Source organism: Heloderma suspectum, chromosome 3 (assembly GCF_057233095.1).
Source record: "Heloderma suspectum isolate Gila_16-S chromosome 3, 16-S_ref, whole genome shotgun sequence".
NCBI classification, from domain to species: Eukaryota; Metazoa; Chordata; class Lepidosauria; order Squamata; family Helodermatidae; genus Heloderma; species Heloderma suspectum.
In genome coordinates, this window is record NC_139460.1 from 47168706 (window position 1) to 47194980 (window position 26275).

General features: G+C 40.7%; 1 protein-coding gene across 50 annotated transcripts in view; it reads left to right on the top strand.

The window, feature by feature from the left end:
- Window positions 1-26275, top strand: part of ZBTB20 (zinc finger and BTB domain containing 20) — an 809278-nt gene that overhangs the window by 244003 nt on the left and 539000 nt on the right. For all 50 annotated transcript variants that reach the window (XR_014789034.1, XR_014789033.1, XM_084843086.1 and 47 more), the window contains one exon: window positions 24440-24516. The gene's annotated coding sequence lies outside the window, so the exon portion shown is untranslated. The remainder of the gene's footprint in view (window positions 1-24439; window positions 24517-26275) is intronic.

The window sequence follows — 26275 nt, forward strand, 5'->3', positions numbered from 1 at the left end:
CCTTGCTGCCGCCTCTGAATTTGTCATGGTGGCAAAGAAACAGATAATTTTGCTTGAAAACAAGGTGCACATGAAGCAGTAGTGGCAAATATAGCAGCAGAATGTGTGTGTGTGTGTGTGTGTGTGTGTGTGTGTGTGGCACTTTGGGCTGCAAACAAAGGCCATCGGGACTGCATGTGAGGTACGTGTTGTCCATCCCTGATGTACATGGACTGATAGCAGCTTTTTATTTGTGGTTTCACACAGGAGGCTTTGTAAACCCTACCTGGAGATGTCAGGGTTGAATCTGGAACCTTTTGCATGCATACAAAGCATGTGCTCTACCACTGAGCTATGGCCTCACCCCTGTATTTTAATGGAAAAAAGGAAGTTACAGGTTTATAACATTCTTCAGTAAACTAAATGCTTTACAATATACCCTGTGGGGTGGTTAAGGCTGAAAGGTAGTGATTACTGAACGAGCTCCATGACTGAGCTGTAATTTATTCTGGTTTGTTTTGCTTTTCTTGTCTATATCCCTTATGTATACCTAGTTTACTATAAATTTTCATTTTAACTTAAATTTTCCCTTGTTTTCTAATATTCTTATATATAACATGATGTGGGTTGTGAAGGATTTTGTAAGTATTCAGTTAGCTCCTACTTAGTTAAAACATTTCCTACCTAGCTTGGGAATGTAGTTTCTATGTGTATGGAAGGTGTATTATTACTCTTTCACAACAATACTACTACTATCCACTCAGTGGACTTCACGGCCATAGTATTAGTTGCGTGGTTGCTGTTATACAAGCATTCCCTGATCCCTTCTAAGCCAAAGTTTCAAAACTATGCTGTAATCATTTTGAAGAACAGTTACCCTTTTGAAGAACAGGCTCTGGTGTGTTTTCTATACAAAATCAAAGGAGCTAACATTGGACTTCAAAATCAAAGGACTTAACATTGTAGGAGTTAACGTTTATGAAGGAACCATCATGCCTCATTAACAGTGTGGTGTATTTGTCTTTATTAGGCCTAATAGAAACATTGTAGCACTGAAATAATAATAATGTGCTTATTTACATCATCATCATTACTACTAGTACTACTACCTATTCTCATAATGTTCTACTTATTAGACAACTACAGATTTCCATGTGTCCTGCAAACACAATAGGCATGTTTCTAACAGTCCAGGTGGGTTGTAAAAGATGCCATTGTGAATTAGCAAGATCCCAAGTGGATGAGTTTAGCACTGAAAGAAAAAGCTGGTCTGAAAAATGAATCTTAGACTTAGTCTACATCACTGGCAGATGTATATCTGTTTAGCAAGCAAGAAACATAATCTATGAAGATTGCACCTAGACGGGAGGTAGAAGAGATCCAGCATGCTTGAAAATGTTATTTGCATTTTTTTGTGAGGCATTCATAAAAGGCACATTTATTTTATGCATTTGTAAAAGTAAATTCAGGTTGTCTGTCTTTAAATGTTCAACTTTTTGGACTGTATTCTTTCTTGTAATACATTAGTCCTAAATGGTCCTAAAGGAATTTCGCCAGGGTTGAATATAGTCTAATGGAGCAATCGTCATTCTCTAGTAATTCTGTACAACTACAGTGCAATCTTATAATGTATGTCCTCTCAGAAGCATGTCCCAGTGTATTCACTGGGGCTTGCTCCCAGGTAAATAGGCATAGGATTGCACCTCAGGGATTTGCAATGAAGATCTAATATTTCACATGTCTGTGTTTTATTCTAACCAAGCTATGTTTTAGACAATACGCTTGAGTGTTGATTTTGACATCCTGTGGAACCCTATATATGACAAAATGAATAATTTCTGTTACCTGGAAGTAATGAGAATGCATTTTCTTCTAATTTCTCCATAGTCCAGAATACCTAGTTCTTTAAATAATTATAGTTTTCTTGTTTATATTGCTATTGTTAGATTGTATGCCTGCAAGCAAGGCCTTGCTAATTTTATCTTCTAGCTACTTAAGACATTTTATAAATAACGATAGTAAATTATATTGTTGTTGTTTGCTACTGCTATTTTATTTATATTTTGTCCTCTCTGGTAAATGTCTATCTTAATGTGAAATATTTTCAAATCTTGTATAAATTAACTATGAGAGCAGATTACAATCATCTAGAATTATTTCCCAGGGTTTTCTGAAAAAACTTTTAAGTAAATTGTTTTTAACTAGGGATGCATTTGAATTGCAATTCTATAAGCCAAACATTTCTCAAACATTTGGTTGTTTATATCAAGACCTTTGGTTCAAGCTCATTATCTAGTTACTGTGGCCTGGAAGTAATTTCTTGCTTGAGTGCAAACAAGATCTTTTTCTTTTTCCAAGAAAGAATATTTTGGGGTTCAGCTGAGAACAGCCTTGAAGTGCAGTAACTTGCGTAACTGTTGCTGTTTCATTCATTTGGAGGTAATGATGACAAAGCATGTGAGAGAGACTGAGCTTAGGAAGCCATATTTCTGGTGGAACTCCATACAAATCAACAGAAAGTCCTTAGTTTAAAAAGCATCATTAAGTTGGTGTTACCTTTCAATTCATTTCTAAAATCTTTCATTTTAGATGAGAAGCCCATGTGCAGAATCTAAGAGGCTTACTCTCTTACATAGAAATAAGGCTGCTAAGCTCCTAAAAATCTCAGCAGCTTAATATAAATGTTCAAATAAAAAGTTAGTAATTTTAACTGTATAACCTTCAAGCATAATGAAAATAAAGAATAATGAAATCTTAAGCAAAAGCCTAGGAGAAATGCACTTGGATCCTTTTGGAAAAAAGTAGAATAGGTGCAAATTCCTTGTGCTTAGAGGGAAGCATTGAGATAGGAACCAGGGAACATGCTGGAATGCTTTTGGAATGAGCCCAAAGGTTAATTGTCATATGAAGAATTCCAGTCACAGAATGATGCCTGCAACTTTTATTTGTAGCTTCTAGAACATGGATATTAAATATTGGTGGCAATACTGTTCATACTACCTAGGAGTGAGCCCCACTAAATATAGTTGGACTTGCTTCCAAATAACCATTTATTTATTTATTTGATTTGTATCCCAACTTTCTTCCAAGAAAAATGGCACTCGGGGTGGCTCACACTCATATATAAAACTTGATTAAAACAATAATAAAACAATGCATTAAAACACAATAAATACACAGCAGTAATAGTATAAAAACAGCATTCAACCCAACAGACCTGCTTATATGCCAATGGTCTGCTTGAATAAAAAGGAAAACTGAAGTTATGGAACAATATGTATGTGGAAATGGATTATATGAAAAACCTATCCAGGACAGTGTTCAGTCTTTACATATCGTGTATAGTGGTAACCTCTGTCGTGGCGATATTGATTAATTATTGTGATGCCCAGTGTTAACACAGCAGCAGAATGTGCTTTTTAAAAACACATGCCTGGTAACGTATGTACATCTGTAAGGATGTGTGATACTGTAATCTTTCCTTAAAAAATCTTATTTATACACATAGAGATAGGGTGCAGGGTTGGCTTCAGTTCCCTGATTGCTGGATTCAGGTCTGCATTTCTGGAAACCATGCATAAAGCACCTCCTTAGCATGCAAACTTTTCAATCCAACAGGACACATGTGTGTGCACATATGTTTTTGTATCTTGTTGTCTTACTCAGCTGTGTTACTAACAACAGACTTGCCTTCCTGCTGATCTTTTTATGCTTTTGTGTTTTGCATAAGAATAGGGTAGTCAGGGATTTTCTCAAAACAGCTAAATTAATAACTCAAAAATACCCAAGCTAAAATCCATAGGATGGGGTATATATTGTCCATGGTGGTATACACTGACTTCATTAACCCTTTATAATTATTTTTCTTAACATCAATGTAAAGAATTTTGTTTTTTGCTTTGCACTAATCCTCAGTATGGTGGTCATGCAATATGTTTTAGAATGTGCAATTCCATTTAATTATGCTCGTTCCTGAAGAGTGGCTGGGGTTGCCTTTTTTGACAATGCAGATTAGGAGACCTACGATGCCTTAAACCTGACCTTTTAATACATCATGTAAATGAGCCAACACATTGTTTTCTGTATATACTTAATTGTATTAATACTGATAGGATTACGAAGGGAATTATCCATAGGAATTTAATGTCCTGTCTTTTTTTTTTTTAAGGTTCAAACTGAATATGACATGGAAACCCATGACTCTTTTTCCCAACAGACTTTTTTTTTTTTTTTAATGAAAAATGGAAAACTGTGATTGGGTGTAGAAATGTGATAGTTAAGGGCTACCCAAGGGGGAGAGCCTTCTCGGTGATAGCCCCCCCCCCCATTTATGGAATAATCTCCCTGACAACACCTGCCTGGCTCCAACATTGTCATCTTTTTGGTGCCAGGTTAAAACTGCCCTCCTCTCTCAGGCATTTGGCAGCATATAAAGAGTCCCTTTGATTATCTCTGGCTGATTGTGTTAAATTGTTTTAGATATATGTCGTTGTTGTTGTGTGTGCTATTTGTTCTATGTCATTATATAATGTATTTTAATGTTTTTTTTAAAAAAAAATTGTGAACCAGCCAGAGAGCTTCGGCTCTGAGGCGGTATAGAAATATAATAAATGAATGAATGAATTTCTTCCTTGCTATTTGCTAAAAATAGCAAAAAGGACACTACCTGTTTTTGTTCCTGTGGGAGAAAAGACACAGGTACTCATTTCTTCCCCCCCATGGATAAGAGAACCACTGGGAGCGATTTTTAGCAGTGAAAACTGAGGATGGGGATGGTTTACCCACCATTTTTCTTCTCTCAATTACAGCTTTCCATAGCTGCTTTTCATTTAAACCAAACCAAAGGAATTGATCCAGAACTCCATGTCGTGTATAGTTTGGTCCTAAAACTATTGGAGTCCTGTTTTGTGTCTGTTATCACTTAATCTCTTTGTTTTGGCTGATCCCATATAGCCAGTGAGGAGAAATGTTTTTATCTTGGAAGTGTTGTATGTTTTGCCTTTGTTGCTTCATCTCAGCAATTGCAAAACCAACAATTTTGCACAAACTGTAGCTTCCTTGAAAGTTGGATGTAGTCTTGTAAAGCAGTCCAGAATATCCAAAATTATTCTTTTCTGTTCCTTAGTAGTCTCTGGTCAAACTTAGCATGTTTCTATAGCTCCTCAAGAACAACCTCACCCCCCCCCCCAACTAGCTTCCAGCACATAACCAGTACTCCTGCAATATTTATTTTATTTATTTTTAAAGATTTATGGAGAATAGACTTGCGCACATTTTATGCTGACTTTTGTAGGCTCTTTTCTGATGGTGCTTAGGATGAATAAACACGAAGTTATATCCAGTGGTTTCATTCTGCCAGTGGAAGAGAGACTGCTTCAAGAATGGATTTTCCTTCTCCATCCCCTGCACACACACCCAGATCTGCTCCAGAGGGTTGGTGGACTCTCCAGAGCATACTGGGGGGGTGGGCTGCTGGGGAGAAAAGAGGATGAAGAAGTCCTGTTGTGTGAGCAGAATCCCGTTGCATGAGTGAACTTCCACTTGCACGATAATGGCTCCATGTTACACATCCCATGGCTAGCACTTTTGGAACTATTCTTAAAGGGTTTTTTTAATGTTTACATGAGTGTAAACCACATATCTGCACATGTTGCAGAAAAGTAGAAGGGTACCATAACACACCAGTATCTCCGAATCTATGAACATTTTCTTGCTTCAAAGATTCAGTTAGGACTGAAATTGACTAGTCCACAGCTGCTTCCAATTTGATTTTGTTAATTTTACCACCTCACTGACTTGGAGAAGTGATTGTGATTAGGGATTATGAACGGGAAAGTGAAGTGATCAGACTTTTTCCCCTGGAGCCAACCATTCCCTCCTCCCTCATTAAAGTTATACCTGTATAAAGCTCCCAATGCTGTTTCAGAGATAGTCTGCAATAGCCTTTGTAGTAAATTTGCTTTCTGTTCTTTAGAAATGATCATCTGTACATAGCCTTTGCAACCTTTTCATTAATAGCAAAGTCTTGAAGGTTCCTCAGTGAGGATTAGTAATTTTTATTAATTTAGTCTTCATCAGAACCCAAAGTTTGAATACATTGATAATTTTCCAAACTCAGCAATTTAAGTAACAATATTTGCATTAAAGGAAAAGTGTAAGTAATCAGAATAATAAAATCTGAGTTGAATTTAAATGGATGAGCAAGTTATAATCTTATTAGTCCTAATTTGAGGTTCCCTTCCCTCTTTTATCCTGTTTCTTCTGTAAAGAAAAAAATAGCAGTAGCTTCTACAAAATTCCGCCAGTGTTGAATGAACTTATGGAAAACCTTGAATATTTTTTTTTAATGCATACTTTGACTTTCCTTCTGATAGTGAAAGTCTTTCCCAAAATATCAGGTCCATTTTCCAAAATATTAGGTAAAACTGAAGAAGTTTGAAGACTGTATAGAACATGGGACTAGAATGGGTACAAAGCTCCAAAAAGTTACATCTGAAAGTGACATGAGGCAAGAATCTCCAATTTCAAGGAAAAAAAGCAGCATTCCCCCTGTATTTCTTATACGTCATGTTGTTGTTGTTCAGTCGTTCATTCGTGTCCGACTCTTCGTGACCCCATGGACCATAGCACGCCAGGCCCTCCTGTCCTGCGCTCTCTCCCGGAGCATGCTCAAATTCATATTCGTTGCATCGGTGATGCTATCTAGCCATCTCATCCTCTGTCGTCCCCTTCTCCTTTTGCCTTCAGTCTTTCCCAGCATCAGGGTCTTTTCCAGAGAGTTTTCTCTTCGCATTAGGTGGCCAAAATATTTGAGTTTCAGCTTCAGTATCTGTCCTTCCAATGAGCACTCAGGGTTGATTTCCTTTAGGATGGACTGATTTGACCTCCTTGCAGTCCAGGGGACTCGTAAGAGTCTTCTCCAGCACCACAGTTCAAAAGCATCAATTCTTCGGCGCTCAGCCTTCCTTATAGTCCAGCTCTCACAGCCATACATTACTACTGGGAAAACCATAGCTTTGATTAGACGGACCTTTGTCGGCAAGGTGATGTCTCTTCTTCTTAGTATGCTGTCTAGGTTGGCCATAGCTTTCCTCCCAAGGAGCAAGCATCTTTTAATTTCATGGCTACAGTCACCGTCTGCGGTGATCTTGGAGCCCAAGAAAGTAAAATCTGTCACTGCTTCCATTTCTTCCCCTTCTATATGCCAGGAAATGATGGGGCCAGATGCCATGATCTTCGTTTTTTTAATGTTGAGTTTCAAACCAGCTTTTGCACTCTCCTCTTTCACCCTCAACAGGAGGCTCTTTAGATCCTCTTTACTTTCTGCCATTAGGGTGGTATCGTCTGCATATCGGAGGTTGTTGATAATTCTCCCGGCAATCTTAATTCTGACCTGTGATTCATCCAACCCGGCGTTTCTCATGATGTACTCTGCATATAAGTTAAATAAGCAGGGTGACAATATGCAGCCTAGTCGTACTCCTTTCCCAATTTTGAACCACTCGGTTGTTCTATGCCTGGTTCCTACTGTTGCTTCTTGACCCTCGTACAGGTTTCTCAGGAGACAGATAAGGTGGTCTGGTACTCCCATCTCTTTAAGGATTTGCCACAGTTTGTTGTGATCCACACAATCAAAGGCTTTAGCGTAGTCAATGAAGCAGAAATAGACGTTTTTCTGGAATTCTCTTGCTTTCTCCATGATGCAGCGAATGTTGGCGATTTGATCTCTAGTTCCTCTGCCTCTTCGAAACCCAGCTTGTACAAGAGACAACTCTACACATGGACATCACCACATGGTCAATATCGAAATCAGATTGATTATGTCCTTTGCAGCCAAAGATGGAGAAGCTCTATACAGTCAGTAAAAACAAGACCTGGAGCTGACTGTGGCTCAGATCATGAGCTTCTTGTTGCAAAATTTTGGCTGAAATTGAAGAATGTAGGGAAAACCACTAAACCTCGGTTCGCATACTGCTGAAGCCTAGCTTGTAGGATTTTGAGCATCACCTTGCTGGCATGTGAAATGAGCGCAATTGTGCGGTAGTTTGAACACTCTTTGGCATTGCCCTTCTTTGGAATTGGAATGTAAACTGACCTTTTCCAGTCTTGTGGCCACTGTTGAGTGTTCCAGATTTGTTGGCATATTGAATGCAGCACTTTAACAGCATCATCTTTTAGGATTTTATATAGCTCAGCTGGAATACTGTCATCTCCGCTAGCTTTGTTGTTACTAATGCTTCCTAAGGCCCACTTCACTTCACTCTCGAGGATGTCCGGCTCAAGTTCAGTGACCGCACTATCATGGCTATCAGGGACATTCAGATCTTTCCTGTATAGTTCTTCTGTGTATTCTTTCCACCTCTTCTGAATCTCATCTGCTTCTGTTAGGTCCCTGCCTTCTTTGTCCTTTATCATGCCCGTCTTTGCACAAAACGTTCCCTTGAGATCTCCAATTTTCTTGAAGAGATCTCTAGTCTTTCCCATTCTGTTGTTTTCCTCGATTTCTTTGCATTGTTCATTTAAGAAGGCCTTCTTATCTCTCCTTGCTATTCTCTGGAACTCTGCATTCAATTGGATATATCTTCCCCTTTCTCCCTTGCTTTTTGCTTCCCTTCTTTCCTCAGCTACGTGTAAAGCCTCCTCAGACAGCCACTTGGCTTTCTTGCATTTCTTTTTCTTTGGGATGGATTGAGTTGCTGCCTCCTGAACAATGTTACGGACCTCCGTCCATAGTTCCTCAGGCACTCTGTCTATCAGGTCTAATCCCTGAAATCTATTCCTCACCTCCACTGTATATTCATCAGGGATATGATTTAGGTCATACCTGAATGGTTTAGTGGTTTTCCCTACATTCTTCAATTTCAGCCGAAATTTTGCAACAAGAAGCTCATGATCTGAGCCACAGTCAGCTCCAGGTCTTGTTTTTATTGACTGTATAGAGCTTCTCCATCTTTGGCTGCAAAGGACATAATCAATCTGATTTCGGTATTGACCATCTGGTGATGTCCATGTGTAGAGTCGCCTCTTGTGCTGTTGGAAAAGAGTGTTTGCTATGATCAGCGTGTTCTCTTGGCAAAACTCTATTAGCTTTTGTCCTGCTTCATTTTGTACACCAACGCCATGCCTGCCTTTTATCCTGGTGATTTCTTGACTTCCTACTTGAGCATTCCAATCCCCTATGATGAAGAGGACATCTTTTTTTGGTGTTAGTTCTAGAAGGTGTTGCAGGTCTTCATAGAATCCATCAACCTCAGTTTCTTCTGCATCAGTGGTTGGGGCATAGACCTGAATTACTGTGATGTTGAATGGTTTGCCTTGGATTCGTACTGAGATCATTCTATCGTTTTTAAGATTGTACCCCAGGACTGCTTTTCCCACCCTTTTGTTGACTATGAGTGCTACTCCATTTCTTCTAAGGGATTTTTGCCCACAGTAGTAGATATGATGGTCACCTGAATTAAATTCACCCATGCCTGTCCATTTTAGTTCGCTGATACCCAAGATGTCGATGTTCAATCTTGCCATCTCATGTTTGACCACCTCCAGCTTACCTTGATTCATTGATCTGACATTCCAGGTTCCTAAACAATACTGTTCTTTACAGCATCGGATTTTCTTTTCTCCACCAGACACATCCACAGCTGAGTGTCCTTTCGGCTTTGGCCCAGCCGCTTCACTCTTTCTGGCGCTACTTGGAAATACCCTCTGCTCTTCCCCAGTAGTATATTGGACACCTTCCGACCGGAGGGGCTCATCTTCCAGCGTCATCTCTTTTAGCCTTGTGATACGTTCCATGGGGTTTTCTTGGCAAGAATACTGGAGTGGGTTGCCATTTCCTTCTCCAGTGGACCACTTTTTGTCAGAATTCTCTGCCATGACCTGTCCGTCTTGGGTGGCCCTGCACGGCATAGCTTATGGCTTCACTGAGTTACACAAGCCCCTTCTCCGCAACAAGGCAGTGATCCATGAAGGGGTAATATACGTCATAGAATGCTGAAAAAGCAGTAAAAGTCCCTGAGCTACTTTTTTCTCTAAGTGGGCACTTGACATCATATTGTAAGTGCCCAACAATTTTATAATTAATTCTGGCATCCCTTTATTTACTTATTGTTAGTATACATTAAACATTTTTGCAATACATAGACTGATGTATGCTTCATTTCCACTATACATTTTATGAAACATCACATGGTAAGACACTGAATATCGCAAGTATTGGATAATTCTGAAGAAGTTGGTAATACACATTGAGATAAAATGTAATACTGTCTTAAATGCTCAGCGACTGACCTGTTACTATTACTGCTCCCATTCTCTCATATATATGGGCTTCCCCTGATATTTTGAGAAAGATACATTAGGTGCTGTACAGATCAAAAAATGTCTTTGTCCCAGGCCACACAGCTTATGTTCGGTTAACAACTGTAAATTTAGAGCCTTGGAAGCAAAGCAGCAAATACTTGTATGGTGGTTCATGGAGCACACTTTTTAAAAGTGCTGTCACTTTAAGAGAAACATTTTTAGCATATTTCTTTTCTAAAGTACTCTAGTATAAACACTACACTGGAACATTTCATTATTATTTGGAGAACAATAAAGAAACAGAGAGTTTAATAGGGTAATATGTTTTAGTGGCCTTAGTAGAACCCTACTTAACACAGTAGGATTTTCTACAGCACACAGAGGTAGGAAACTGTTCTGTATACATTTACTGTGTGGGACTTCCTCCTTCAGGGCTGCATGTGGTTTAAAGCAAAGAGAAATAACTTTCCTCCTGCAGTTCACCCATGAAAGAAGCATTTTTAAATACTGTGATTTGAGAGTAAAATCTAAATTTGTCCCTGTGAGGGTCAGGGGCCAACCAGCCTTGCAGTATTTTATAAAGGACACTTCAAAGAAAGAGATAAGAGGAGTTAGTTTTTGCATGTGATTTTCTGTAGAAAGCCATTATGATGCTATTAAGACTGTCTTTATTTATATCAATAGACAGATAGATCCAAATCCAGAGGCTGTATACCCATGAATACTGGGAATTGTGGACAAACAAGAGATGCCTCTATGCTTTGTTGAAAGTTTACCAGGCATCAGGCTGGCCACTTTGGAAATGGACTGCTGGACTAGTTGGACTCCTGGTCTGATCAAGCAGGGCTCTTCTTATGTTCTTAAAGCTAATTTGGGCATTGTGAGTTAAGTGGAAAAACATAGAAGTCATTAAAGATTCCGTAATAGGCTACTGAAATACAATATGCATCTGGGTGATGTACTTAAAGCAAGACTCACACTGAAGTGTGTGGACCAGCTATCATCATTATAGGAAATTAGGAAGTTAGGAGAGACTGAAGGGGGCAGGGGAATTGTAGTGTTTACTTAGGGCCCTTGCCATGAACTAAAACCACCAGGTTCCAATTGCACTCTCTTGAAAGATACTTTTTGCTTTCTGTGGTTTATTTTCCTGCTTGTAAAATGGAGATTGTGTTGCCATTTTAAGCAGCTTGTGAGGTATTATAAATATGCATGCATCTTTAGAAGGTTCATGTAACCTGGGCAGTTTATTTGCTTCCAACAAAAATGGCTTGAAAGCAAAGTTAGTGATATTATTTTGCAGAATCAAAATGTGGGGTCTGATTATTTCTCAAAAGAGCTTTCCAATATCTTAAGCACATTTACTAAGACTAGCATATATGTGGTATTTTATTGCTACCTTGTTTTCGTTGAGTGTTTTGTTGTTAAATCAAGGCTTGATGAGATGTAGGAAGTTTCACAGCTTGTAGATCCAACTCTTCCTTAGAAAGGTGCCTCCTTAGATCTTGAAACCCCGACCACTTGTCCCCCATTGTTTTACTATGAAGAATCAAAGACACAAAAATTGTATTACATAATCTTTGCATGCATACTAAAGGTATGGGCCATAACCAAAGAAATGTACAACTAAGTTGTCTGAGTTTAAGAGTGGGTTTTGCAGTGCTTTTGTTCCTACTTGGATGGTCAGCTCCAGAAGGTGGTGCTTGGGGGAAATTGTTCAGTGCAACTGATTTTCCAGTATGGGGTTTCACAAAGGTCAGTTTTGTCCTCCATGTTATTTAACATCTACATGAAACTGTTGAATTGGATCATCAGGAGTTGTGGAGTGTGTTTACATCAGTATGCAGATGACACACAGCTCTGTTCCTTTCGTCTTCATCAGGTGAGGCTGTGGATGTACTAGATTGGTGCCTGGCTGTGACAATGGACTGGATGAGGGCCAATAAATGGAAGCTCAATCCATACACGATTGAGATACTGTTAGTGGTTGGTTCTTCTGACAGGATGGAGGGTCTTAAACCTGTTCTTGATGGGGTTGCACTTCTGCTGAAGAAGAAGATACGTAGCTTGGGGGTTCTCCCAGAGCCATCTTTGTCCCTTGAGGCTCAGGTCTCAGTGGCACAGAGTGTCTTCTACCAGCTTCAGTTGGTGGCCTAGTTACTCCCCTATCTGGTAGCCCAGCTATGTCCTTATCTGGACAAATTAGATTACTGCAAATTCCAAAAGGGAACTTGAATAGCACACTCCGGGAGAGAGCGGAGGACAGGAAGGCCAGGCGTGCTATGGTCCATGGGGTCACGAAGAGTCGGACACAACTTAACGATTGAACAACAACAATGGTTTCATTGAGAATGTTGGTTATGGTCTGGAAAACTAAGCAAATAGCTTTATGCACCCAGAAGCATCTGAACTCCCCCAAAGCCACATAGTAAACTGGTTTTGAAACTGAGGGGCTTTCCAAAGTAGTGCTGAATGTGAGATCTGCTGCTCTGGTAATATTCAGAATGAATAGGATCCTTCCCTGATCCTCTCCATTTTGCATGATCCACTACACAGTTACTGATTAGTTCTACTGAATGAAGCATTTCAGAAACAGTGTGCTTGTCAGGGGCAAAGGAAGCAAGGAGAAATGTATTTTCTATCATAGTGACCTTATGGCAGGGATTGGGCAACTTGTGATCCTCTACATGTTTTTGCCTATGTCTCTCATCATCCCTCAGCATTGGCTATGCTAGCTAGGGCTGATGGGAGTTGCAGGCAGAACATGTGGAGGGCCACAGGTTTCCCACCTCTGCCTTTGGACCTTTGGGAAAATGTTTATGAGCTAGGCAATTATTTACACCCAACAGGCAGCTAAACAACAGCTATACATGTTATTAGTGTATTAGTATATATTTCTTAGTCTTTTAACAGGTATAGTCAGAGGAAGAGCAATATTTTCTTATATTCTTGAACTTGGTTGTCCATTTGAATAGCACACCAATTTTCACTAGTGAAATGAGGTCCATTAATTATTACGATAATGATTCCTAGTTCGATTTTCCTTGGTTTTCCTCTGGGACAATTAATTTTCATCCTGTCAGACTATTTTTGTCTACACTGTTTTATTATGTTTATCTAGACTATAATTCTCTATGTACTTCCTTTGTTGGGACAGTGTGAAAGGCCTTGCTAAAATCTAAAGTATTTATGTCCAGCACATTTGCTTTATCCACCCAGTTTCTCACTGAAGTATGACACTGGTCACATGGAAACATTTATTTGCGTTACAGCACAGCAAACACAAAGGTGCTGCTGTGCTTTTATGGTGCAACCTGTTTATTTACTGAAATTACTGTTTTATGCCTATCAGATAATTTTGAGGCATGGGAGATTGTAAAGAGCATGACATTATGAATCTTGGAATGAAATCTGAGAACCTTATATACTGTAATGGCAAGAAGAATATAAGCAAAGCTTGCAACATGTATTGAAGACTTTCAGAATGTCAGCTTCAGTTCTGCCATACAAAGAATTTATATCTTTAGCAAAAGAATTATTTGGGCAAGGCCTCTCAAAAGCTGCATGCTGTCAACTGTTCCTGTTCTTTGGGAACATAAACAGGATCTAGGGACAGCTTGTGCAAGAAAACAGTTGGAATACTGGAATATTATAGTTTTTCTGTAGCCAGCTTGATTATCGTCATCACCCTGTGTATGAGGAAAGTGTCAAGAGGTATTGTGAAAAATGCTCAGTCCCACCTCATCAGCAGCCATAAAGAGTGGTTTAGCATATTTCACAATACCAGTCCAGGTCTTCTAAACATCTGTTAAACTTAAGGAGGTTAGTTGTTACTGTGGTGCAGTAGCTGGGCTTCCTGAACAGCTTCTTAGTAAAATCTTAATATCTTGGCAAAACCGAGATCGATTTAACTGTTGTTCTGTGGGTGTGGATACTGTAATGGACACAATTCTTGTGAAAACAGCCGTTACATATACTTTATAGTCCCCATTCTATTTCCTTGCGTTCAGATCTGCATCTTTAATAACCAATTGTGTTGATAAACCCTTTGGCTTCCTTGCTGCTCAAATGCTATTTTTAAATGCCTCAGTGAGAATAATTTAAAATAAAAAAAAAATACTTCATAGTTGAAAGAGGTAATGTTTCACAGTGGAAACTGGACTGGTAAGTGGAGCAATGAGGGACTATGTTTTGGAGAACATTGCAATCTATAAATTAGTACTTTACTTAATTTATAAGGTTTAGATTAATTTAACTCTATGAAAAGATTATCTACACGTGTGTGCATTTACCTTTGTTATAGCCATGAATAAATGTCCTAGAGGATTATGGAAGGAATTCTAAGGAAATATTTTCTAATCACATGTTTAAGTTTTGTTGAAGTTACCAAGTCAAGAATAGAGCTAATATTTATTTTAAAACATTATGCCCTGCCCTTTAGTAATATGCCCTGGGGGCTGCTTCTGATCAGTATAAAGCAAACTGTATAACTACAAAATTGCTAAAAGAAATATCATAAAAACAGGGGTACACTCATGTATCACAGAAGAAAACTAAAACTAAATTAAAATGATTTTTAAAAAAACTCCAGCTGTCCACTGAAGCATTTCTTTCTTTTCCCCTTCAAACTTACAGCTCTGGCAGATACTGTGATTACCTGTTCTGAATCAAATTCTAGGAAGAGTTTGTACCTTTTTCTGACATTGACATGAGATGTATGAGGTTTTTTTCTGGACATATGTTGTCCTAAGATCTAGTCCCCTGATAATTAATTATAATATAGAGATTCTTTAATTAAATATCCCTTGAGATAAAGAGATTTTGCAGAAATCCAGAAAGAGTGAATCTCCAGAAAATGATTGGTTGACTATATTGTAAGGATATTTTTTCTTCAAGTGAATTCCAAAGTACTGACTGGAAAATAAAGCAGTGGTTTACAACTCAGTAAAGTTGTGTGATTTCTTAAACTGTTGTTAAAATTCCAGAGTTTGTTATGTTTGACCACTGGTATCCACTCTACGTAGGTGGTGTTGATATTGAGGTTTTATTTAATTAATTAATTTCAATACTGGCCAATAGCCGAAGTTCTCTGGGCAGTTTGTATTTATATTAGACTCAGTAGATGGATGTACAGTAGTTACTGTCTTTCACTATTAATTCTTCATCTATAAAACTGGGAATGAAATTACTTATTTCACAAAAAGCTGCATATTAAAAAAATATTATTATGTCCAGAAACCATTTCTTTTCTTCTAGAATAAATTAAAATGTTTAGTTAAAGTGACATAATTCTTAATAATACTTAATCATTTGGCTTTATTGTTAAGACACCTTGTAGATTTTTTTAAATGTAAAGGTGGGATATAAAGTGGTGGGAAAGTACAGGAGGGTTACAAATTGAATACAGTGTTGTCTGGACCCCCATAAAATTTCATAGTAATTTCAGTTCAAAGAAGAAACTTCCTTGAAACCTCCTTCTGAAATCACCCCTCCAAGAAGGATTGGAACAGTGCCTCCAGGTCCCAGCTAGGCAAGGCCAGAAGTACACTGTGGCTGATGGTATTGAAAGCTGCAGAGAGATACAACAGTACCAACGGGGACACATTATTGAAAGCATCAGCTATTGGGCGATATAGAAATGAAATAAGTTTGTTTGTTTATTTCTATACCACCCAATAGCTGAAGCTCTCTAGGTGGTTCACAGTAGGTCATCCACCATGGCAACCAAAGCAATCTCTATCCTATAACTATGACTGAAACCAAACTGGAACAGATCTAGTCAGTCTGCCTTACTGAGAAACACGTGGAGCTGGGATGCCACCACACACTCTAACACATTGCCCAGGAATGGAATATAATTGAGACTGGCATGGAATTATCCCATACAGTGGGGTTCAGGGAGGGTTTTTAAAAGAACAGCAACAACAAAGGTCTTACCATTGGCTATTTCAAGCATGATGGCATCACAACCTGTTGTAAAGAGGAGTACACTACTACCATTACCTACTTGGCCATTTCCTGCCTGGCTGCTTTTATAAGCCAGGAAGGGCAAGAGTCAAGCATATACATGGTAGGGGTAGCCTTGGTCTAGAGAGATTCCATCTCCCTGGTATCCCATTGAATAGTCAGCCAGTTTTGAGTGTCTGTACTTGGTGTTGGGCACCTGAGACAGGATTGAGATTCTGTTGGTGTATCACCCACCCTGCTGCCCAACAGTCTGCCTGGTTGAAGTAGGGATGTACGAAAGTGACTTACCTTTCCGCGGATTATGTTGATGTTGGGGGGGAGGCGTTCCGTCCCTCCCCCTGGAATCCTGGCCGGCCGGCTCCGCTTCGCAGTAATTCTGTGGAGCCACCGGCCGGTTTACGTAATGTTTATGTATAGAAATGAAATGTTTACGTAGATAGAAATGTTTACGTAAAATGTAAATCTTTATGTAGCCTATCACGGCTGATTTAAAAAACAAACGCGCGTACGCAAATGGCGGCGGCCATGGCCGCAACCATTTGCGTTCTTTATTTTGGCACGTCTTAGTCTATGTAAACATTTACGTAGACTAAGGCGGCAAAAATAAGGGGAACGCAAATAGCGTAGATGCTACGCTATTTGCGTTCCCCTTATTTTCGCCATCTTATCTACGTAAATGTTTACATAGACTAAGACGTGCCAAAATAAAGAACGCAAATGGTTGCGGCCATGGTCGCCGCCATTTGCATACGCGCGTTTTTTTTTTTTTTTTAAGTCAGCCGTGATAGGCTACGTAAAGATTTACGTAGCCTATCACGGTGTTTTTTTTAAAATCTAGCCATGATAGGCTACGTAAATCTTTACGTAGCCTATCACTTTTTTTTTTTTTTTAAACTGGAAATGGCGGCGGCGGCAGCCGGTCAGAAGACCGGCAGGCGCCGCCGCCGAACTGCCGCCGGAGCCGCCGCCTCCACTGCCAGGAAGATCCGCCCAAGGTAAGTCTTGTTGTGGGGGGGCGGGCTGTTCCGCCACCGATTTCGGGGGGCCGAATGCACTGGCATTCGGCCTCCCCGAGATCCATGGCGGAACTTTTGTACATCCCTAGGTTGAAGATGCATGCCACAGAATGGATGGGGGGAGTGCAACCCTGTTGGCTATTCTGGACCTCTTGGCAGCTTTTGATATCATCGGCCATGGTATTGTTCTGGATCTTTTATCTGGGTTTGACTTAGGAGGCATGATGTTAAGATGGTTTTGGTATTTCCTGGAGGAGTGGTCTCAGAAGATGGTGCTAGGAGAATTCATGGCCACTAGTCTGTGGGGTGGTGCAAAGTTCTGTTTTGTCCCTCATGCTTTGTAACATCTACATAAAACTTATGAGGGAAGTCATCAGGAGGTTTGGGCTGAAGTGTCATCCATATGCGGATGATACTCAGCTCTGCTTCTTCTTTCTATCTGTATATCCCATAGAGGCTGTAGTCTAGAGTAGGGATGTTTATGCCCCGGCCGTGGGCTTCCAGAATTTAGAGGTGCCAAGAAAGTGATAAGTCAGATCCAGGTTTGCTTAGAAGGAGACTTTATTGAGTACTTACAGCGCCCAGGCATACCCAATGGTTGGATCAGACAAAAGCTCTGAACAAAGAACTCTGCTACAAGGAGGCTTTTATATCATACATGTTATTCAGGCGTAGCAGTGAGGCAGTATGACAGGCGCAAGCATTAATTAGAGTTCATCTACAACTTTCCCAGCATAGCCTAACAGTGCATAGTAACATATTTGGCAGAAGCAAGACTATCATAATTTTCCCAGCACATACACCTGTTTAAGATAAACAGAGCTTCACTTCTCAGGCACATCCTAGGCCCTGATAAGATAAATGGTGCCAGGCTCGTTAGCATGGAATGTGCTGAGGGGGGACTATATCGGCCTTTGACTCATCTTACAACTGAAAGGCCCACTTGCAAGGAATTGCAACTAATATTGAACCACAGCAGAGAGCATTATGGATCTCTAAGCATCTGTAAAACTACTGTTAGCTTGTGTACAGGGTTTGGGCCTTACAGTATGTCATAGGTATACGGTGTCTAGGGATGTCATAGGAATCTGGTTGGGTGGAATTTTGAGTTTCGCCAGCTGGACCGACTTGGGCTGCAGCGAGTCAGGCCAGCTGGCGGATTTTCTGTCTTTGCACGGTGGCGGCAGTGATGGCAGCAATGTGGAGGGAGGGCAGCACCACAGCGCACCCCTCACTCCCTGCTGCTGTGCAGATCTCTCTCCCTGCCAGTGCCAATTCCAGCTTGGAAAATGGGGGCTTTCCAGGCTGGAGTTGGCACTGGCAGGGGAGAGGGAGGGCTGCCCTCCCTCCCTTCCGTAATTTGCAGAAATTGACATTTACGGGGGACCCCCCCCCCGATAGCTCCCTCCCTGCTGCTGGCGCCACCATACAACCCTCCCTGTCTCCCTGCTGGTACCAACTCCAGCCTGGAGAGCCCCCGTTCTCCAGGCTGGGGCTAGGACAGGCAGGGAGATAGGGAGGGTTGTGCAGTGGAGGCAGCAGCAGGGAAGGACGGAGGGAGCTATCTTTTTTCCTCCTGTAAATTTCAATGTCCGCAAATTACACCTGTTAATTGATTGTTTGTTTGTTTACAATATTTGTATACCACTCTGTATCTAAAACAGAGCAGTGAACATAAAAGGTAAAATAGTAAAAAAAAAAAGAAAAAGATTAAAGCACCATATTAAAAATTATGCTTTTTAAAAACAGAATGCTGATAGAAACAGTGGCTGGTCAGTTAAGGAATGCTTCCTGGAACAGTGCTGGTTGCACTCCCCTTCAAAGACGAAGTCCGCAGTTTGGAAGACGTCCTGGACTCTGCACTGTCTGGGGAAGCTCAGGGGCTGTGGTGTCCAGGAGGGTTTTACTATCTATCTATCTATCTATCTATCTATCTATCTATCTATCTATCTATCTATCTTTCTTTCTTTCTTTATTTATTTATTTATTTATTTATTTCATTTCTATACCACCCAATAGCCGAAGCTCTCTGGGCGGTTCACAAAAATTAAATCCAAGCAACACACAATAAAACAATTTAAAATATACAGAACATTAAAACCACAATATAACAATACAACCACAATAAAACCTAGCAGCAGTGCAGGAGTTTAAAATACAGATTTAAAACAGCAAAGATACAAATTTAGAAAGCTAAAATGCCTGGGAAAATAAAAAGGTCTTCACCTGGCGCCGAAAGGAATACAATGTAGGCGCCAGGCGAACCTCACTAGGGAGCTCATTCCAGAGCCGGGGTGCCACAGCAGAAAAAGCCCTCCTCCTAGTAGCCACCCGCCTCACTTTCTTTGGCAGGGGCTCACGGAGAAGGGCCGCTGATGATGATCTTAAGGTCCGGGCAGGCACATATGGGAGGAGGCGATCCTTCAGGTAACCTGGCCCCAAGCCGTTAAGGGCTTTGAATGTCAACACCAGCACTTTGAATCGGGCCCGGAAATGGACTGGCAGCCAGTGCAGCTGGAAAAGTACTGGCGTAATATGAGCTCGCTGGCCAGTCCCTGTTAACAATCTTGCTGCCCTATTTTGGACCAGCTGAAGTTTCCGGACCGTTTTCAAAGGCAGCCCCACGTATAACGCATTGCAGTAATCCAGACGAGAAGTTATCAGAGCATGGATAACTGTAGCAAGGCTATCTCTGTCCAGATAATGGCGTAGTTGGTATACCAGCCTAAGCTGATAAAAAGTGCTCCGTGCCACTGAGTTCACCTGTGCCTCAAGTGACAGTTCTGGATCCAAGAACACCCCCAAACTACGAACCTGATCCTTTAGGGGGAGTGCAACCCCCTCCAGAACAGGTTGAATATCACCTAGCCGGGCAGACAAACCACCCACTAACAGTACCTCCGTCTTGTCTGGATTGAGTTTCAGTTTATTAGCCCTCATCCAGTCCATTACCGTGCCCAGGCACTGATTCAGAACAGTCACTGCCTCACCTGATTTTGATGTAAAAGAGAGGTAGAGCTGGGTGTCATCCACATATTGATGGCACCTCAGCCCACACCTCCGGATAACCTCCCCCAGCGGTTTCATGTAGATGTTAAACAGCATGGGGGATAAAATAGAGCCCTGTGGAACCCCATGGCCCAATTGCCATGGCACAGAGCAGTAATCCCCCAGCACCACCTTCTGGAATCGGTCATCCAAGTAGGAGCGGAACCACTGTAGGGCAGTGCCTCCTACTCCCAACCCAGACAACCTATCCAGAAGGATACCATGGTCGATGGTATCGAAAGCCGCTGAGAGGTCCAGGAGAATCAACAGGGTCGCACTCCCCCTGTCCCTCTCCCGGCAGAGGTCATCCCACAGGGCGACCAAGGCAGTTTCCATTCCAAAACTAGGCCTGAAGCCCGATTGAAATGGATCTAGATAATCCGTTTCATTCAAGAGTGCCTGGAGCTGCCCTACAACCACCCGCTCAAGCACCTTGCCCAGGAAGGGGATGTTGGCCACTGGCCTATAGTTGTTAACATCCTCTGGGTCCAGGTTAGGCTTTTTCAGGAGTGGTCTAATTACTGCCTCTTTTAAAGCGGCAGGCACCACTCCCTCTCTCAAGGAGGAATTTACAACCTCCTGGACCCAGCCGGACAACCCCTCCTTGTTTGATTTAGTAAGCCATGAAGGGCAAGGGTCAAGCACACAAGTGGTCGATCGGACTTGGCCAAGCACCTTGTCCGCATCCTCGGGCCTCAGTAACTGAAACTCATCCAATAAAACTGGACCAGACGGTGCTCTGAACGCCTCTACCAATGGAACTGCATTAATGGTGGTGTCCAATTCATGACGAATCTGAGCGACTTTATCCTCAAAGTGCCGTGCAAACTCGTCACGGCGTGCTACCGAGGGTTCCACCGTCTCTCTCCCTGGCCCAGAATGTAACAGGCCGCAAACCACTCGGAAAAGCTCCGCTGGACGACACTGAGAAGATGCAATGCTGGTGGAAAAGAACTGTCTCTTTGCCACCCTCACCGCCACGGAGTAGGCTCGATAGTGGGCTCTTACCTGTGTTCGGTCAGACTCAGCATGAGTTTTCCTCCACCTGCGTTCTAGCCGTCTCCCCTCTTGCTTCATTGCCCTCAGCTCAGGTGTATACCAAGGAGCTGGCCGGGCTCTGCTCTCCTGGCTGCGGGCTCTACTAGTGTAGGCTTGTGTGCCAGCTGTGGCCCTATCTGGGGAGGATGGACTTTGCCTTTGTTAGGAAGGGTACTAGTGACATCCAGCATGGACTACTGTAATGCCCTGTGTATGGGGCTGCCTTTGAAGACAGTTCAGAAATTTCAACTGCTGTGGACTGCAGCCGCCTGAGTGTTGGTGGGGACAAGATGGTCAGATCATATAACATTTATACAGCACCAGTTGCGCTGGTTACTGGTGTGTTTCTAAGCACAATTTAAAGGGCTATTTTTGACCTTTAAAGCTTTAAATTGTTTGGGATGAAGTTACTTGGAAGAACTCTTCACCTGTCTCAGTCTGCCTACACTTTAAGATCAGCAACAAAAGCCTTTCTCACTTGCCCGCCTTTGAAGGCACTTAAGTGGGCAAGTACATGAGAGAAGGCCTTTTCTGTAGTTGCCTGTACCTCTGGGATGGGTTGCCATCAGGAGTCTGTCAGTCTCTATCTTTGCAAGGTTTCAGGAAGGCCCTCGCTTGTTTTCTCTGGCTTTCTCCTTAGTATATTTCAGTGCACTGTTTCTGGATTTTTAGCTGCAGTTGTGTTTTAGATTCTATTGCCATCTGGACTAGATGTTTTACTGCCGGTATTTGTTGATTTTATTAATTTTGGCTGTTTGATCATTGTTATAGTATATGGAGCTTTATTGTGTAAGCTGCCTTGTGATGGCTTTTGACCTTAAAAGTGGCCTAGAAATATTTTTTTAAAATAAAATAATAATGAAATTCGTCTCATGTTTCGAAGAATCCTGTCTATATCCTCAGGCTGTATAAGCTGAAATGTATCCATTATAACTAGACAAGTGGAGGCTAAAGTTTCATTAAATGGACCTTAACCAACTATGGCAAAGGTAGGCAACTTGTTCCCTTCCAGATGTTTTGGATCACAACTCCCACAATCCTTGTCCATTGACCATGCTGGCTGAGGCAGATGGGAGTTGTAGTCCAAGACATCTGGAGGGCACCAGGTTGGTTAATCTTGAACTATGGCATCTAAATTGGCACAGATATTAGCAATTCTATTTGCAAAGTATCATGCAAATTGGAAAACAGGCTATTAAGTTACCTATGTTTTCTTCTCATGGGCTTAAATGTAATTGGACATTGACCACAGATGACTCTGTGGCAACACAGTGTGGTGGTGAAGAATAACTAAATAGACCTTTCAGTGGAGAGCATGAAATTATTGGCTCATTTGGCTTTAATATCTGTGACAAAGTATGATAGAATCCTGCACTGAACTTCTTAACTAGTGCTGGTTATAACCTAAGTCGCCAATATAGAGCAAAACATAAGAAGAGAGGGATTTTGCCACTGTCACTACAGATGTGACTCTTTTCCAAAATGCAGGATTGGCACAACAAGTTTTCAGTGTGGAAAGTCAGGATATGAAGCCAATTTCAGACTGTATTCCTGCACCCAACAGCACAAGTTTACATTTCATTGAAGTCAATGGGATTTAAGTGCATGTAATTGCATACAAGATTTCAGTTTTAAAATGCTGTAATTTTAAGATCTATGTGACTGTGGGCTTTTTGAGACATGTGGTTTACTGTACGAGGGCTGTCATTGTGTGTGCAGAGAAGTGGTTAACATGCGTTATTCAGTGCATACCCACATTTTAGTGCCAAAATAAAAAAAGAAACAGCTGCACCAATTGAATTCCCATCGCGTTTCGACACTGGTCTTTATCAAGGGACAAACTCTTAGAGATTCTTTTGGAGGATTCCCTCTCGCTTGCTTCTTCTAAAGAAGAGTCTTCTTTGTTCCTTTTTTTTAATTTTGGTTTCCAGCCTTGCAGTTGTTTTTTCTCATCCCTATTGGTACTGTTGCCCACATTTTAGTTTCCCACCACTAACTTTAGTTCTTTTTCTACACACCAGAAAATGTATCAATTGCAAACTCTCAACCTGGCCACACAAATATGTAATCCCATGACCACTTACTCCATCAGGAACATTTTCAGACCATACTGTATTTCCATACAAACTTGTGGTTGTGTGAATCGGCTTTGCATAATGTTGCTGCTTGTATAGGAGGCAATTTTGTCTATAAATATTTGTAAATCTCTGCTGTCACATTTTATTCTTGCTGAGTTGTAGATAATCAAAATCCAGTTAACATTTGGACTTTGCTTCTTTTTTATTCTTTTCCCCCATTGTACTTTGTTGTTTTATATATTTAGGTTATATATAAAACCATGAACTCCTACTATTGTCTTAATATTTATTTTTGTGTTTATAGCATAATAACCTCAGAAACATTTGACACCACCATTCCAACTGTGCATATTTGAAAATATTTTGGTAGTTGGTATCCTTCCCTGTATTAAAAAACAAAAAAGGAATTGCTGCTTCTTCATTTCTTCTCTTGCAGAACTCTTCTGCATTTTGCATGATAACGAAGATTTACAACCAGTTGTTTTGAACACAGTTGTAGGCTACACCATGTCCTGTTTTTCATTTCTTTGCAACAGTTTGAAATGTAAACATTTTCTAAAACATACTTTGTATATTAAAAAAAATGGGGAACTCTGTTTCATTACAGCTTCGTCCTAAAATGGCCTGTGCGCGTGCGTGCGTGTGTTGCTCATTCCTCCCACAATCATGGAGATGTAATTTCATCTGTCTTTTTAAAATTGTAATGCCTGATTTTTTTTAATAAGTTAGATTGTTGATATAGAGGTGCCGAAGGTCTCTCCACCCTCTTTTTGCCACACTATTTGGAATCCTTTAATGCAGAGCTATATTTTTCTATTCTGAATTGCCTTCTTTATTTCCTTTCTTCATTACAAACTATTCTGGAAAGAGCTTTTCTAACTAAAAAAAAAGAAGCTATGCTTGACTGATAATGCATTGCTTTGGATGGTGAAACATTATGAAAGTTTAATTTTTAATTAAATCTGAAATAGCAATTATAACTGAAAGAGATTTTAACCTGTTTCTTTTCAGAGTGCCTGAAGTTACATTTTAGATGCTGAAATCATTGCACCTTAAAAACAAAAAAGATTGAGCTACACTGCATTCCTGTAAGTAAAAGCTTTTCTAGTACCTTTTCCCTCTCTTTCTTTAACACACACATATGTTAGCATAGTAACTGGGATTAGAAAAAGGTCAGTTTCTCCTTGAGGAGGATGTATAGTTATTTTATATATAATACACATAATTGCCAATTGAAGTTGTACTAGATTTTGGTTATCTTTATGTCAGCCCCTAAATTGTTAATCTTTTGTGCTGGCTGTTTGAAATTTCATTAGGAGTGGTGTAGAGCTTTGTCTCTATTGGCATACATTTTCTATCATTCTCACCAACAATTTCTGCATTTTGGTGTAATGAAGGATAATATAAAGTACCAGAATGGCATCAGAAATAGTATTCTTTCCCTTTTGTTATGTCAAAATAAATTTTTATCCCTTGTTGGAATGAAAATAGAAAAGAAGAAGAGCCCCTTGGGATACCACGACAGGATTCAGATGCCTCAAGACACAATGGAGGATGTATAATTCGTTCTATGTGCATTGTGGGTGCTTATGTGCATCAGTGCCCATCTGATCTATTGTGGCACAAAACAGTCAAAATAGTATAACTTTGCCCTTTTGATGAGACAGTAAGCTATTTCTAAAATCGGGGTAAGCAGACTTGGAATCTACTTAGTTTTTTATTAGTATTTCAAGGTCCACCCCCTAAAGTCAGGTGAAAAATAGAGGCTCAGGCGGCTAGAACACAATTCGAGCAACAGGTTTTCATGAGCATATGTTCAGCCTAGGAATGTTTTCAGTAACAGAACTAAGCATACAATCCATTCACACACAAATCCATTCTGGGTCATGTGTGTGTCCCCCCCCCCCCACTTTCTTCATTTCAGTCACCTAATTGGGTGATGGCAAGTGGGAATGGGACATTTGTTGTTGTTGCTATTATTAGGCAGGTAGGAGTTGGAAACTCTTGCAGATCTACTGCAGAGCCGCCAGAGATCTACAGTAGATCCCAATCTACTGTAGATCTTTCTTCCACCCCTGCTATAAATGCAGGATAATACACCTATTTGACCTGTGTTAATTGGAAAGATGTGTTCAAAATTACCTGGCAGAGCTATCACACTGCCTCTGTAGTTGCTTCTTATATGAGTACACAGTGTATCTTTACCTCCCTGGCTTGACAGATGTGCCATTCGTGTTGGCTTCACTTTCCATAAATGGTATTACATCTTCTCCCACATCTATCTATCTATCTATCTATCTATCTATCTATCTATCTATCTATCTATCTTCCTTCCTTCCTTCCTTCCTTCCTTCCTTCCTTCCTTCCTTGATATGGGAGTTGCCTATGCCTTGCTTTCCTCCTCACTATCACCTCCTCTCTCTGATTCAGATGCTTGGCTTTCCTTTTTCCTTCCTTTCCACTGCTCTATCTTTTTCTGTGTAGACCTCAGCATGCATTCCCCCCTATGGTCTTGTCTTTAATCTCTCTAAGTACTGCTTATTTTCTAACCTTCCTGTCTTTGCATTTCCCTTTCGAAACATCACTTGCTCTCTCAATCTGTCTCACACCTTCAGTCCATTCATTCCTTCGACCCATCTATTTATTGTCTCAAGACCATTGATCTTTCATGTATTTCATTCTTCCTTTCTTTGCCTTTCTGTGCTCCTTACTGTCGCTTGGCTTCATCTAGTCTTCTTCTAACATATTTCTTGCCTCCATGGTCAGCAACTAGTTTTACAGGAGGGCAACTTTGACTAAAGAATGCAAGATAGTGGTGAGTCAGGCTCTAATCCTTACATTCCAAAC